Source organism: Aegilops tauschii, chromosome 2 (assembly GCF_002575655.3).
Source record: "Aegilops tauschii subsp. strangulata cultivar AL8/78 chromosome 2, Aet v6.0, whole genome shotgun sequence".
In the NCBI taxonomy this organism is placed as follows: Eukaryota; Viridiplantae; Streptophyta; class Magnoliopsida; order Poales; family Poaceae; genus Aegilops; species Aegilops tauschii.
Window position 1 is genome coordinate 651401847 of NC_053036.3, and position 16532 is coordinate 651418378.

General features: G+C 45.8%; 1 protein-coding gene and 1 pseudogene across 1 annotated transcript in view; both read right to left on the minus strand.

Moving 5' to 3' along the window:
• LOC109784202 (multiple C2 domain and transmembrane region protein 6) overlaps positions 1-16532 on the minus strand; it is a 95506-nt gene that overhangs the window by 57838 nt on the left and 21136 nt on the right. The gene's annotated exons all lie outside the window — the stretch shown is intronic.
• LOC109784201 (uncharacterized) lies at positions 11619-15844 on the minus strand (annotated as a pseudogene).

Genomic DNA, 16532 nt, shown 5'->3' on the forward strand with positions numbered 1-16532 from the left:
TGTATCTGGATCTCGTTTGATGCGAGATGGCTACTCATTTAAATCCGAGAATAATGGTTGTTCTATTTATATGAGAGATATGTTTTATGGTCATGCCCCGCTGGTCAATGGTTTATTCTTAATGAATCTCGAACGTGATGTTACACATATTCATAGTGTGAATGCCAAGAAATGTAAGGTTGATAATGATAGTCCCACATACTTGTGGCACTGCCGCCTTGGTCACATTGGTGTCAAACGCATGAAGAAACTCCATGCAGATGGACTTTTGGAGTCTCTTGATTATGAATCATTTGACACGTGCGAACCATGCCTCATGGGAAAAATGACCAAGACTCCGTTCTCCGGAACAATGGACCGAGCAACCAACTTATTGGAAATCATACATACTGATGTGTGCGGTCCAATGAGCGTTGAGGCTTGCGGTGGCTATCGTTATGTTCTCACCCTCACTGATGACTTAAGTAGATATGGGTATGTCTACTTAATGAAACACAAGTCTGAGACCTTTGAAAAGTTCAAGGAATTTCAGAGTGAGGTTGAGAATCAACGTGACAGGAAAATAAAGTTCTTACGATCAGATTGTGGAGGGGAATATTTGAGTCACGAATTTGGCACACACTTAAGGAAATGTGGAATTGTTTCACAACTCACGCCGCCTGGAACACCTCAGCGTAATGGTGTGTCCGAACGTCGTAATCGCACTCTATTGGATATGGTGCGATCTATGATGTCTCTTACCGATCTACCGCTATCATTTTTGGGTTATGCTTTAGAGACTGCCGCATTCACTTTAAATAGGGCTCCGTTGAAATCCGTTGAAACAACACCGTATGAATTATGGTTTGGAAAGAAACCTAAGCTGTCGTTTCTTAAAGTTTGGGGATGCGATGCTTATGTCAAGAAACATCAACCTGAAAAGCTCGAATCCAAGTCGGAAAAATGCGTCTTCATAGGATACCCTAAGGAAACCACTGGGTATACCTTCTACCTCAGATCCGAAGGCAAGATCTTCGTTGCCAAGAACGGGTCCTTTCTGGAGAAAGAGTTTCTCTCGAAAGAAGTAAGTGGGAGGAAAGTGGAACTTGATGAGATGACCCCTCTCGAACCAGAAAGTAGCGCAGCACAAGAATATGTTTCTGTGGTGCCTGCACCGACTAGAGAGGAAGTTAATGATGACGATCATGATCAAGTTACCACTGAACTTCGTAGGTCCACAAGGACACGTTCCGCACCAGAGTGGTATGGCAACCCTGTCCTGGAAATCATGTTGTTGGACAACGGTGAACCTTCGAACTATGAAGAAGCAATGGCGGGCCCAGATTCCAACAAATGGCTTGAAGCCATGCAATCCGAGATAGGATCCATGTATGAAAACAAAGTATGGACTTTGACAGACTTGCCCGATGGTCGGCGAGCGATAGAAAATAAATGGATCTTTAAGAAGAAGACGTACGCGGATGGAAATGTTACCATCTATAAAGCTCGACTTGTCGCTAAGGGTTCTCGACAAATTCAAGGAGTTGACTACGATGAGACCTTCTCACCCGTAGCGAAGCTGAAATCCGTCCGAATCATGTTAGCAATTGCCGCATTCTACGATTATGAGATATGGCAAATGGACGTCAAAACGGCATTCCTTAACGGCTTCCTTAAGGAAGAATTGTATATGATGCAGCCGGAAGGTTTTGTCGATCCTAAGAATGCTGACAAGGTATGCAAGCTCCAGCGCTCAATCTATGGGCTGGTACAGGCATCTTGGAGTTGGAACATTCGCTTTGATGAGATGATCAAAGCGTTTGGGTTTACACCGACTTATGGAGAAGCCTGTGTTTACAAGAAAGTGAGTGGGAGCTCCGTAGCATTTCTCATATTATATGTTGATGACATACTATTGATGGGAAATGATGTAGAATTCTTGGAAAGCATAAAGGCCTACTTGAATAAGTGTTTTTCAATGAAGGACCTTGGAGAAGCTGCTTACATATTAGGCATCAAGATCTATAGAGATAGATCGAGACGCCTCATAGGTCTTTCACAAAGCACATACCTTGACAAGATATTGAAGAAGTTCAATATGGATCAGTCCAAGAAGGGGTTCTTGCTTGTATTGCAAGGTGTGAGATTGAGCACGGCTCAATGCCCGACCATGGTAGAAGATAGAGAAAAGATGAGTGTCATCCCCTATGCCTCGGCCATAGGGTATATTATGTATGCCATGCTGGACCTGATGTAAACCTTGCCGTAAGTTTGGTAGGAAGGTACCAAAGTAATCCCGGCATGGAACACTGGATAGCGGTCAAGAACATCCTGAAGTACCTGAAAAGGACTAAGGATATGTTTCTCGTTTATGGAGGTGACGAAGAACTCGTCGTAAAGGGTTACGTCGATGCTAGCTTTGACACAGATCTGGATGACTCTACGTCACAAACCGGATACGTGTATATTTTGAATGGTGGGGCAGTCAGCTGGTGCAGTTGCAAGCAAAGCGTCGTGGCGGGATCTACATGTGAAGCGGAGTACATGGCAGCCTCGGAGGCAGCACATGAAGCAATCTGGATGATGGAGTTCATTGCCGACCTAGGAGTTATTCCCAATGCATCGTGGCCGATGACTCTCTTCTGTGACAACACTGGAGCTATTGCCCTTGCCAAGGAGCCTAGGTTTCACAAGAAGACCAGGCACATCAAGCGTCGCTTCAACTCCATTCGTGAAAATGTTCAAAATGGAGACATAGATATTTGTAAAGTGCATATGGATTTGAATGTCGCAGATCCATTGACTAAACCTCTTCCACGGGCGAAACATGATCAACACCAGAACTCTATGGGTGTACGATTCATCACAATGTAACTAGATTATTGACTCTAGTGCAAGTGGGAGACTGTTGGAAGTATGCCCTAGAGGCAATAATAAAATGGTTATTATTATATTTCCTTGTTCATGATAATTGTCTATTGTTCATGCTATAATTGTGTTATCCGGAAATCGTAATACACGTGTGAACACATAGACCATAACATGTCCCTAGTGAGCCTCTAGTTGACTGGCTCGTTGATCAATACATGGTTACGGTTTCCTGACCATGGACATTGGATGCCATTGATAACGGGATCACATCATTAGGAGAATGATGTGATGGACAAGACCCAATCCTAAGCATAGCACTAGATCGTGTAGTTCGTTTGCTAAAGCTTTTCTAATGTCAAGTATCATTTCCTTAGACCATGAGATCGTGCAACTCCCGGATACCGTAGGAATACTTTGGGTGTACCAAACGTCACAACGTAACTGGGTGGCTACAAAGGTGCACTACAGGTATCTCCGAAAGTGTCTGTTGGGTTGGCACAGATCGAGACTGGAATTTGTCACTCCGTATGACGGAGAGGTATCTCTGGGCCCACTCGGTAATGCATCATCATAATGGGCTCAATATGTGACTAAGTAGTTAGTCACGGGATCATGCATTACGGAACGAGTAAAGTGACTTGCCGGTAACGAGATTGAACGAGGTATTGGGATACCGACGATCGAATCTCGGGCAAGTAATGTACCGATTGACAAAGGGAATTGTATACGGGATTGCTTGAATCCTCAACATCGTGGTTCATCCGATGAGATCATCGTGGAACGTGTGGGAGCCAACATGGGTATCCAGATCCCGCTGTTGGTTATTGGCTAGAGAGCGGTCTCGGTCATGTCTGCATGATTCCCGAACCCGTAGGGTCTACACACTTAAGGTTCGATGACGCTAGGGTTATAAGGAAGATTTGTATGTGATTACCGAATGTTTTTTGGAGTCCCGGATGAGATCCCGGACGTCACGAGGAGTTCCGGAATGGTCCGGAGGTGAAGATTTATATATGGGAAGTCATCATACGGTCACCGGAAGTGTTCATTTGTATGCCGGTATTGTGCCGGGGCCACCGAAGGGGTTCCGAGGGTCCACCGCGAGGGTCCACCTGCCCCGGAGGGCCTTATGGGCTGTAGGTGGAAGGGAACCAGCCCCTAAGTTGGCTGGGCGACATCCCCCCTAGGGCCCATGCGCCTAGGGTTTGGGGGAACCCTAAAGGGGGCGCCCCCCTTGCTTGGGGGGCAAGCCCCCTCCCCCTTGGCCGCCGCCCCCCCTCTAGATCTCATCTAGAGGGGCCGGCCCCCTTCCCCCTTCTCCCTACAAATAGAGGGGTGGAGGGAGGGCTGCAGGACCACATCCAAGGCGCAGCCCCTCCCCTCCCCAACACCTCTCCTCCTCCGCGTGAGCTTGGCGAAGCCCTGCCGGAGAACTGCCACTCCATCACCACCACGCCGTCGTGCTGCTGTTGGAGCCCTCTTCCTCAACCTCTCCCTCCTCCTTGCTGGATCAAGGTGCGGGAGACGTCACCGGGCTGCACGTGTGTTGAACGCGGAGGTGCCATTGTTCGGCGCTAGGATCGGAATCCACTGCGATCTTAATCGCTACGAGTACGACTCCCTCATCCACGTTCTTGCAACGCTTCCGCATCGCGATCTTCAAAGGTATGAAGATGCACTCCCCTCTCGTTGCTAGTAAACTCCATAGATTGATCTTGGTGATGCGTAGAAATTTTTTAATTTCTGCAAGGATCCGCAACACGGACATATTTCTTTAGGACTCCCATGAACCTCTCAAAGGGGAACATATTGTGTAGAAATACGGGCCCAGAATGACAATCTCGTCGACTAGATGAACTAGGACGTGCGTCATGATATTGAAGAAGGATGGTGGGAACACCAGCTCGAAACTGACAAGACATTGCGCCACATCACTCCTTAGCCTTGGTATGATTTCTGGATCGATCACCTTCTGAGAGATTGCATTGAGGAATGCACATAGCTTCACAATGGCTAATCGGACGTTTTCCGGTATAAGCCCCCTCAATGCAACCGGAAGCAGTTGCGTCATAATCACGTGGCAGTCATGAGACTTTAGGTTCTGGAACTTTTTCTCTGGCATATTTATTATTCCCTTTATATTCGACGAGAAGCCTGTCGGGACCTTCATACAGAGCAGGCATTCAAAGAAGATTTCTTTCTCTTCTTTTGTAAGAGCGTAGCTGGCAGGACCTTCATACTGCTTCGGAGGCATGCCGTCTTTTTCGTGCAAACGTTGTAGGTCCTCCCCTGCCTCAGGTGTATCTTTTGTCTTCACATACACGCCCAAGAAGCCTAGCAGGTTCACGCAAAGGTTCTTCGTCACGTGCATCACGTCGATTGAAGAGCGGACCTCTAGGTCTTTCCAGTAGGGTAGGTCCCAAAATATAGATTTCTTCTTCCACATGGGTGCGTGTCCCTCAGCGTCATTCGGAATAGCTAGTCCGCCGGGACCCTTTCCAAAGATTACGTGTAAATCATTGACCATAGCAAGTACGTGATCACCGGTACGCATGGCGGGCTTCTTCCGGTGATCTGCCTCGCCTTTGAAATGCTTGCCTTTCTTTCGACATTGATGGTTGGTTGGAAGAAATCGATGAAGGCCCAGGTACACATTCTTCCTGCATTTGTCCAGGTATATACTTTCAGTGTCATCTAAACAGTGCGTGCATGCGTGGTATCCCTTGTTTGTCTGTCCTGAAAGGTTACTGAGAGCGGGCCAATCGTTGATTGTTACAAACAGCAATGCGTGCAGGTTAAATTCCTCCTGTTTGTGCTCATCCCACGTACGTACACCGTTTCCATTCCACAGCTGTAAAAGTTCTTCAACTAATGGCCTTAGGTACACATCAATGTCGTTGCCGGGTTGCTTAGGGCCTTGGATGAGAACTGGCATCATAATGAACTTCCGCTTCATGCACATCCAAGGAGGAAGGTTATACATACATAGAGTGACGGGCCAGGTGCTGTGATTGCTGCTCTGCTCCCCGAAAGGATTAATGCCATCCGCGCTTAAACCAAACCATACATTCCTTGGGTCACCTGCAAACTCAGCCCAGTACTTTCTCTCGATTTTTCTCCACTGCGACCCGTCAGCGGGTGCTCTCAACTTCTCGTCTTTCCTACGGTCCTCACTGTGCCATCGCATCAACTTGGCATGCTCTTCGTTTCTGAACAGACGTTTCAACCGTGGTATTATAGGAGCATACCACATCACCTTCGCAGGAACCCTCTTCCTGGGGGGCTCGCCGTCAACATCACCAGGGTCATCTCGTCTGATCTTATACCGCAATGCACCGCATACCGGGCATGCGTTCAGATCCTTGTACGCACCGCGGTAGAGGATGCAGTCATTAGGGCATGCATGTATCTTCTGCACCTCCAATCCTAGAGGGCATACGACCTTCTTTGCTACGTATGTACTGTCGGGCAATTCGTTATCCTTTGGAAGCTTCTTCTTCAATATTTTCAGTAGCTTCTCAAATCCTTTGTCAGGCACAACATTCTCTGCCTTCCACTGCAGCAATTCTAGTACGGTACCGAGCTTTGTGTTGCCATCTTCGCAATTGGGGTACAACCATTTTTTGTGATCCTCTAACATGCGATCGAACTTCAGCTTCTCCTTTTGACTTTCGCATTGCGTCCTTGCATCGACAATGACCTGGCGGAGATCATCATCATCGGGCATATCGTCTGGTTCCTCTTGATCTTCAGCAGCTTCCCCCGTTGCAGCATCATTGGGCACATCGTCTGGTTCCTCTTGATCTTCAGCAGCTTCCCCCGTTGCAGCATCACCGTATTCAGGGGGCACATAGTTGTCATCGTCCTCTTCTTCTTCGCCGTCTTCCATCATAACCCCTATTTCTCCGTGCCTCGTCCAAACATTATAGTGTGGTATGAAACCCTTGTAAAGCAGGTGGGTGCAAAGGATTTTCCGGTCAGAGTAAGACTTCGTATTCCCACATTTAGGGCATGGACAACACATAAAACCATTCTGCTTGTTTGCCTCAGCCACTTCGAGAAAATCATGCACGCCCTTAATGTACGGAGGTGTGTCTGTCACCGTACATCCATTGCCGGTTCATCTGCGTGCATTATATATAATTAAGTGTGTCAAAAACCATTACAGAACATCATGAATAGATAATTAAGTGACCAAATTAATAGAAGTTCATCATCACACTAAAACCAAAGTACATACATAGTTCTCATCTAACAACATATAGCTCTCCAGAGCATCTAATTAATTAAACCATACATTAAAACTATGTAAAACATTTCAATGTGAAAACAAATGCGATCATAATTGCAACCAAGGTAACAATTGATCCAACGGCATAATGATACCAAGCCTCGGTATGAATGGCATATTTTCTAATCTTTCTAATCTTCAAGCGCATTGCATCCATCTTGATCTTGTGATCATCGACGACATCCGCAACATGCAACTCCAATATCATCTTCTCCTCCTCAATTTTTTTTATTTTTTCCTTCAAGAAATTGTTTTATTCTTCAACTAAATTTAACCTCTCGACAATATGGTCGGTTGGAATTTCTAGTTCACATACCTCCTAGATAAATAAAATCTATGTCACGTTGGTCGGCATAATTTTCATAAACAATAAATGAACCGATAGTTATAAAGATAATATATACCACATCCAAATCATAGACAGGACGAGGGCCGACGGGGGCGGATACCAAAACCATCGCACTATATAATAACAAGCAATAAAATAGTAATAAAATTAGACAAGTATCTATCTAAAGTAAGAATTTTTTTCTTTCAGAAAGAAGATAAGAAGAAGAGGCTCACCACGGTGGTGCCGGCGACGAGATCGGCGCGGGCGATCGACGACAGTGAAGACGGGAATGGGACGTGACGGACCGCTAAACCTAGACAAATCTCGAGGAAAATGGAGCTTTGAGGTCGAGCTTCGAGAGGAGAAAGATTAACTAGTGTGGCTCGGGCATTTCATCGAACACCTCATGTGCATAGGAGGTGAGCTAGAGCACCACAAAGCCCTCCCCTCGCTGGCCAGAGAAAAACAGAGCACTGGAGTGCTCTGCTCCCGGGCGAGGGGTATATATAGGCACCTCATTGGTCCCGGTTCGTGGCATGAACCAGGACTAAAGGGCAGCCTATGGTCCCGGTTCAAGCCACCAACCGGGACCAATGGTGGTGGGCCAGGAGCGAGGCCCATTGGTCTCGGTTCGTCCCACCAATCGGGACCAAACGGGCCAGACGAACCGGGACCAATGCCCCCACGAGGCCCGGCAGGCCCTTGGCCTCACGAACCGGGACCAGTGCCCCCATGGGTCCCGGTTCTGGACAGAACCGGGACTAATGGGCTGACCCGGCCTGAACCAAAGCCCTCTTTTCTACTAGTGTTCTCAGTACGTACACGGCAAGAATAGAGTCCGGAAGCTTCCTTTTCTGATAAACCGACCTTGTACAAACCCTAGGCTCCGCCGGTGTGTATATAAACTGGAGAGGTTAGTCCATAGAGGCTATCTTCCTAACCATCATTGGAATCCTCATAGGCTAGACATCTAGGGTTAGCCATTACGATCCCAAGGTAGATAAACTCTTGTAATCATCATTCTCGTCGAATATAATCAAGCGGAAGTAGGGGTTTACCTCCCTTAAGAGGGCCCGAACCTGGGTAAACATTGTGTTCCCTGGCCTCCTATTACCATCGATCCTTAGACGCATAGCTCGGGCCCCCTACCCGAGATATACCGGTTCTGACACCGACATTGGTGCTTTCATTGAGAGCTCTGCCGTGCTGTCTGCATAAAGCGATCTATGGCTCGCCTATTCATCAACAACAATATCACTTCCGGAGGGTGCCTAGCTTCGGGGCAGACCCTCCAGTTTGGCAGTTTCACCATAAGGGCCCACGTGGCCGCCGGATTGGCCCAAAGTACTCCAAAAATTAGATCCAGCTGATGTTTCGTCTTTAAACGAACTGCTAGACCGCATTGATGGGCGCGCGGTGACTGGCTACACATGGAGATGGAGCGCCATCGCCGCGCCCTAGAGCACTTCGAACATCGGCGCCGGGGCAGCGATGAAGGTGGCGTCGTCGTCCTCGACGACAGCGACGACGACGACGCGTCGCCACCGTCACCGGTCTGCCATGGCGACGCCTGCCAGGGGTCCAGCAGGGGCGGCCGCGTCAGGTAGGAGAAGGCAGATGGCGACGACGGCGAAGATGGCGGCGACTTCGCCGCGCTAAGCGACTTCTTCAGCCCATAGTTGTAGTTCCGGCCTTTTGTTGATAAATTTGCTATGTAAAATTTCGAACATGTCTGATATATGCCCAGTTTGCCGAATTTTAGCCGAACTTTGCTGAATACTCCTTTTTTAACATAACGGCGTTTGGGGGCAGCCCTGGGGTCGGCGGCTGGGAACCCACTCACCCCCAGGCCGATTTTTTGCGCCGGCTCGCCCCCAGGCGGCGATTTACGCGCCCCCGGGGCGCCAATGGCTGGAGATGCTCTTACAACTGTCTAGTCCTTTTATTTTTTATGGGATTAGAGGTGTCTAATTGCATTTTGTTAGATTGGAAAAATACCAAGAAATTATATGTTTACAAATTCATCATTTCTAAGAAGCTTAAACTATGATGATCTAAATTGGCAAAACAAAGAAGACATTTTTTCTTTTCTTTTTAAAAGCTGTTTATAGTACTTAGCCAACAGAGTAAAATCAACACAACCACCACAATCTGTGTCAGACAACACAAAAAACGACCACTTCATAAAATATTGCAGAATGCACGACACTGAGAATTTGATCGTGGAAAAAAAAACTGATGGTATATGCTAAGCGTTAGATGACGTCACTAATTGGCCGGGCCCACCCATCAAGGTGAGTTGCTAGAAAAAATTCCACATAGGCAAATTGGCTTGGTCTTCTTCTTCTTCTTCTTCCTCTCCCTTTCTTCTTGGCATTTCATTAAGCACTACATGAGTAGCCCTTCCACCTCGTATGCCAGCCCCTCGGGGCAAAATTTCGTGTTTTAACCCTTTTGGCGTATAAAATCGGGATCTGACCCCGGTATGAATTTTTTTCGAGATTTGACCATTTTAGCTACCGCCGGAGGCCCTGGTGGTAGAGATCTACATGCTACCACCGCCCCACCAGGCGATAGGTTCTATTGAGGGCCGTCTGGCCGTTAACGGGCGCTGACATGGCAAAGGGGACCTACCGCCGCCAGCCTTGGCGGTAGGCTTCGACACCCTACCGCCGAGGTCTCTGGCGGTAGGGTCCTGAAGGATAATGTTTGGTGGGGTCCACTCACCACCCATCCACTCCACTCATCTTCTTCCCCGAGCTCTCACTCTCTCCCCCTCTTCTCCCCTACCCAAGCACCCACTAGATTCCCCTCCATTGCTTGAGATTTGCCCCTTGGATCGAGGCCATTTGCATCACCCAAGGTACCTCCCCCACCCCCCTTCATTTGGTTGGTTCAATCATCTACTTTGGTTGGAATCAACTAGTTTTGCAACCCCCTAGTTCTTCCTCTAGTTTAGCATTTATTGTGCATTTGTTGATGTGACTTCACTTGTATTCAAATGATTAAGAGGAAAAACAGAGTAAACTCTGCTCTGCTTTGCACCCTACCGCCAGAAGCCTCGGCGGTAGGCTATGAAACCCCACCAGCATGGGCCTTGGCAGTAAGAAATTAAACCCCACAGCAAACTCCTGAAAGGGAAACTCTCCCCTGTTTTGCGGTAGGGTTGGCCATCCTACCGCCAAGGCAGACGGCGGTAGGGTGGCCACCCAACTGCCTGCTCTGCTCCTTGTTCTGTGACCATATCAGCGATATTTCTGACGGTAGGGTTGGCCACCCTACCGCCAGCCCCCTCGGCGGTAGGTTCCTACCGCCAGGGATCATGGCGGTAGGGTTGGCCACCCTACGGCCATTACTACTGTGACCAAATCGGCGACATTTCCAGCGGTAGGGTTGGCCACCCTACCGCCAGCCCTCTCGGCGGTAGCACTCTTCCGCCAGGGATCATGGCGGTAGGGTTGGCCATCCTACGGCCATTACTGATGTGACCAAATTGGCCATTCGTTTGTCGGTAGGTTTGGCCATCCTACCGCCGGAGCCTATCGCGGTAGGCTGCTGACCCATGTCCCTTTACCTTTATTTTATAGCCCTTTGCCTTTCCATTTGTTACAAACTTCTATGAACTAAGAATCCACAAATGACATCCAGAAATGATCGAGTAGCAAAGACATACATAACTGAGCATAGTTCATTATATCCACAAATGACACTTGTTCAAATGACTTCAAACATCTAGCGATTCGAATGACATGAGTTCAAACTACAAGCTCAAGCTCGAGCATACATTTCCCACAATGGAAAAAAAGATTTAAACGTATAAGACGTTCAATTTGTACGTCACGATCAGGATTAGGCTTCAGTTGATAATCCGACGATCCTGCCCAATTCTCCAATACACCTTTCGTTTCCCCGAACCAGGCCGATCGAGCACGGCGTTCCGGAATCTTTGACTTGCCTTGTCTGATTGCCCATCCAATGACCTGTCCGGGTTTTCTCAAGTCCACCTCACGGAATTCTTCTATGTCCACAGAGAAAAAGATCTCCGTTGCCATAGAATGTCTGCAAGCATATTCCATCTCATGCAGCTCATTATGTATCTTCTGTTTTTCTTTCACAAGCCTACGGAAAACTTTTCTCTCCTTAAGATCAGAAGGTTCCTCCATGAATGGCAACAATTACCTCATCATTGCTCTTGAACCATGCCTCAAGCTCCCTCTTGATACGAAGTACTCGCTCCGCTACAATCTTCTCAGATGCTACCGCCAGACTCTGAGATGCAATGTCACAACACTTCTCATATACTTTCTTCATCTCCTCCGGGGTCATGTTTTCCATGCTACATTAAATGGAAGAAACCAAAACTCAAATCAAACGATACAATACAAACACAAAGCATAACTTATTTAGGCTACATAATGTTCTCACTGGTTCAAATGACATAGGTTACATAAACGATAAGGGTACATGCCATTACAGTCCAAATGACACTACAACATCATGTGTTTCAACCCCCTCTACTAGTCCATCAACAAGACATCTTTGTCGTACTGCCCGGGGTTGCAACAAATGACACCATTTCTTTCACGGACCCAAGCCCAACGAGTTGCCCGACTAAGTATCATCGATGATGGTTGCCTAACTAGCCAATCAATGATCTGGCCAGGGTTGTTAAAGTCCATCTCATTCACCTCATCCCTTGTTCCACACAATGCAATTTGCAATGCAAGAGCGCTTCTATGAATTTTCTCTTCCTTCTTGAGGTTCCTTATGTTTTTCTCTTTAGCCTGGTATAACTTAACTCTGGCGTCGTCGCACTTCGACACATAATACTTTGAAAAATCTCTACAAGCCGCATTCAATGCATCAATGGCTTTGACCCACAAGTCCATCTTTTCCTCAATGACTGCACGTTCACGCTTCGCCGCCGCCTCCGCGGAAGTCTCAACAAAGATGATCGATCCCATCCTACAAGTCAAGGGATTACTATAACAGTCATCCAAGGCAAAAATCCTAACCGTCTCTTGACAAAAACTATAACCGTAGGAGTAGATCGAGCTATAATTCGAGAGGTAACTACTCTAACAAAACCCTAATTAAACTATAACCATAATGTTCGTCATATAGGCATTTACTTAAGCATAACCATAACCTTAACCCTAACCATGTCATTAAACCTAACCCTAAAAAACCCTAAATGATATTTCTAACTACCCAAACAATGCTAGTGACACAATACATTGTCAAAGCACAAACATTACCCTAAATGCATCATATACATTAATTTCACCACAACAAAACCATGAACTAGTGATTCCAACAAAATGAGCAAAATTCATGATTTGAACCAACGAAATGAAGGGGGGATGGGGGAGGTACATTGGGTGATGAAAATGGCCTCGATCCATCGGCCAAATCTCAAGCAATGGAGGGGGATCTAGTGGGTGATTTGGTGGGGGAGAAGAGGGGGAGAGAGCTTGAGATCGAAAAGAAGAGTGGGGTGAATGAGTGGGTGGGGAGCAGCACATCCCCCTCCCCACACAACCTTATCTAGGAACCTACCGCCAGAGAGCCCGGCGGTAGGTTGCAAGAGCCTGCCACCATAGCCGGCGGCGGTAGGTCCCTTTGCCACGTGTGCACGACCGTTAACGGCCAGACGGCGTCAGGGAACCTACCGCCATGAGGGGCGGCGGTTTCCTGTACGTACCTACCGCCAGGTCCTCCAGCGGTAGCAAAAGGGTCAAATCTTGAAAATTTTCCATACCGGGGTCAGATCCCGATTTTATACGCCGAAAGGGTCAAAACACGAAATTTGACCGCCCCTCGGCTTAGCCTGGGCTGGCCCAACACGCACCTACCTCACGGACCGCACCCACATGTCCGTCCCCTGTCGGATCCATGTCTGTGGCACCTGCACCACCTACACCACCCGCGGATCTACCCCACGCGCGGTCAGACGAGTTGGAGGAGGCTGCAACCTCGCGAGATCACCATGCTCTACCACGGGATGTCGGTCTCCCCACCGCCGGACGAGCTCCGGTGGAGGACGGGGGCCTTCCCACCACCCGACCCAATGATCTACAAAGGAGGACGGTAGCCTCCGCACTGCCCGACGAGCTATAGAGGAGGATGGCGGCCTCGGACGACACTTCTTCCCTTGTCTACTCGACTGCCATGCCCCCGTCTTCAATGTGGCTTGGCGCACGGCGAACTCCATCGTCGTGAATGTCGTCGAAGAAGCTATTGGTATTGGATTTAGCTATGGAGGAGGAGGCATGCTTGAAACTACTAGTATTATGGAATATATATAGTATCTAGAAAAGGGCCTAGTGTCTAAATAGGGATATGTGAGTAAAGCAACTAACATCGTGGAACCCCTGGCCCTGTTCCTGAAGTACCAAAGCCCAACCTCTAGAAATTCAATAGGTTCTAGTGCAAGGATCCATGTGGTATGTATTGCATCTCAAAATTGAAGGAAGAAACTGTCAATTCTTTAAGATACCCAGATATTTTCCATTTATGAAGCATGCCAATAATATCACGTGCACGAGCTGGTCTCTTCTTAGGATTGAAGTGTCTGGACTCTAAATCTGTCTCATAGCATTCTCATATTCTATCGCATAATGTATCTCGTTGTGATCTCTCCAACCCACAATTCCAACTTTCAAGTACCCAAAAATTTGTAGTGTTGAGGTATGATTCAATTGTTATTTTTATATAAGAAATTTAAATATTTATGGTATATGCCAACCATATACATTCAGCCATCAAACTAACAACGCTTCTTTTCTTTCTAAAAAGAAAACTCTGCACCAAGTAGTCAGATCTATCACCATGTAAAATTGTACTTTCAGAAATGAAGCATCAAATTAACGAAAATAAAATAAAAGGTAATATGTTGTGTTGATTCTTTTGCATCCAATTTGTGCTTTCCACTATTAGATGTTCTTCCTCCATAAAGGATATTATGTCAAATCTCAAATGAAAATGTAATGGAAATATGTGAAGTTGAATCGTGACAATTATTTTGGAGTCAATCCTTAGCCAAAAATGATATTGAGTTATTATGTTTGTAGCAGTGGCAATATATTTTTCTTACATCTTCAGTAGATTAATACCCCTTCTGTCCGATCAGTATTTCGACAATAATAACACCGAGACTATCCCCTGGGTGCGATTACATCCCTTTCACGAAGTTCTGTGCCAAATACCCCCTATATGAAAATATGAAGTTCTGCCGATTCATGTACTCCCTTAATTTTTACTTACTCCATACATTAACTTAATCTAAAGTCAAACTTTATATACTTTCAACAAGTTTTAGAAAATATATTAACATATACACCACCAAATCAATACCATTGAATTCATCACTGAATATATTTTCACATCATATAAATTTGTTATTGTAAATGTTCATATTGTTTTCTACAAACTTGGTCAATCTTTATAAAGTTTGACTTCAGTCAAATCTAATATGCTGAGTAAACAAAAACGGAGGGAGTTCAACGATAGTGCAATATAAATAATATAGGACAAATTATGGAGCTTTAATAAGTGAGCTAGCATACATTGTTGCTACTATAGTTTTGGTAATATCCCGACTTTGATTTTCATCAAAACATCTTGGTAGTTCAAAATCAGTGATTTTCGGTAGCATGTTATCGTCAAGTAGTGTATTGACGGGTTTCAGGTCCAAGTGAATGATATGGTTATCATGAAGGTACTGTAGACCCTCACAAATCCCTTAGATTATTTTATGACATGTTCCCCACTCAGGATATGCATCTATAAAGGGGATAGGAGAAATTAGATTTATGGCATGAGACACTTGATGCATTAACTTTTGAATACCAAATGATGTATGTTACAATTTGTAGTATATGAATATAGAAAATAAAGAGAAGCTTATACGATACATGGTCATATACTTATCGAGACTCCCTTTACGTATATACTCGAAGTAAAGCAATTTTTGGTGGTCTTCAGCACAATATCCCAAAAACCTTACACATTTTTATGCTTTACCCGCATTAGGCATTCAACCTCTCGATGAAATTTTGTTTCATCCATGAAAGCTTTTGGTAGCCTCTTCATGGTGACCGCGCTATCATCAAGTATTCCCTATCACTAACATGTATTAGCATATGTTTGAGTTTCCAAATCAAGCGTGATTAATATTGGAACACTTGTGCCATGCATACTACCTTGTAAACCACTGCAAATCCACCGCTTCCAGTCTCCCGGTCCTCGGAGAAACCACGTGTGATGTCCTCCATAAGTGATAACGGCAGGGTCTTGGAGTCTGTGGTTTCATCAACTAACATCTGCTCTAGGTCAGTTCCCGTGTTACTAGCATTCCGTTCCAATTGCATTTATCATGTAATTAGCCTGTAGAGAAGAACAAACCATTATGAATGCACGAGCCTACTTCCGCAATTCCAAATTAACTGAAGTTCTAGATTTTTTTTCAAGTCAAACAACTCTAAATTTGACCAAGCTACAGAAAATGTGCTCATATCTACAATGTTTTGTGTGCACCCGTGTGTCTAAATTCATTTTGAAAACATACTTCTATGATGACTCTAATGAAACAAATTTGGTATTGCAGACTTTGAATATTCTTCTTCTATGGACTCATTCACATTTAAAAAGTTAGACCGAGATAAGAAATTAGGAAATTCGTTAATCTGGAACGGAGTTAGAATAATACTGAATTGCAGAAGTAATACTGATACATACAGTACTAAGCAAATTAAGACATCACTCACCTACAGATTAAGCAACTAGAAGCAGTAATTTTGACTTCTGAATCTACCTGCCTACTGCTGCCACTTGACAGCGCAGTCGCTAGTTGCGATCAATTGAAGGATCATGAATCCGCAGGCAACAGACCCCCCTAAGAAGTTGCCAGTAGCTTCCCATACTGAATCTAGCGGATGATAAATTCGCTAGTTGCAAATTGGAGATATCTTTCTTGAATAAAATGAGATTAAAAGATTGATTATTATTAGTACCTAGACTAGCTTCTTGCCGCTGTCTCCTGTAGGGGGTCGATGTGGG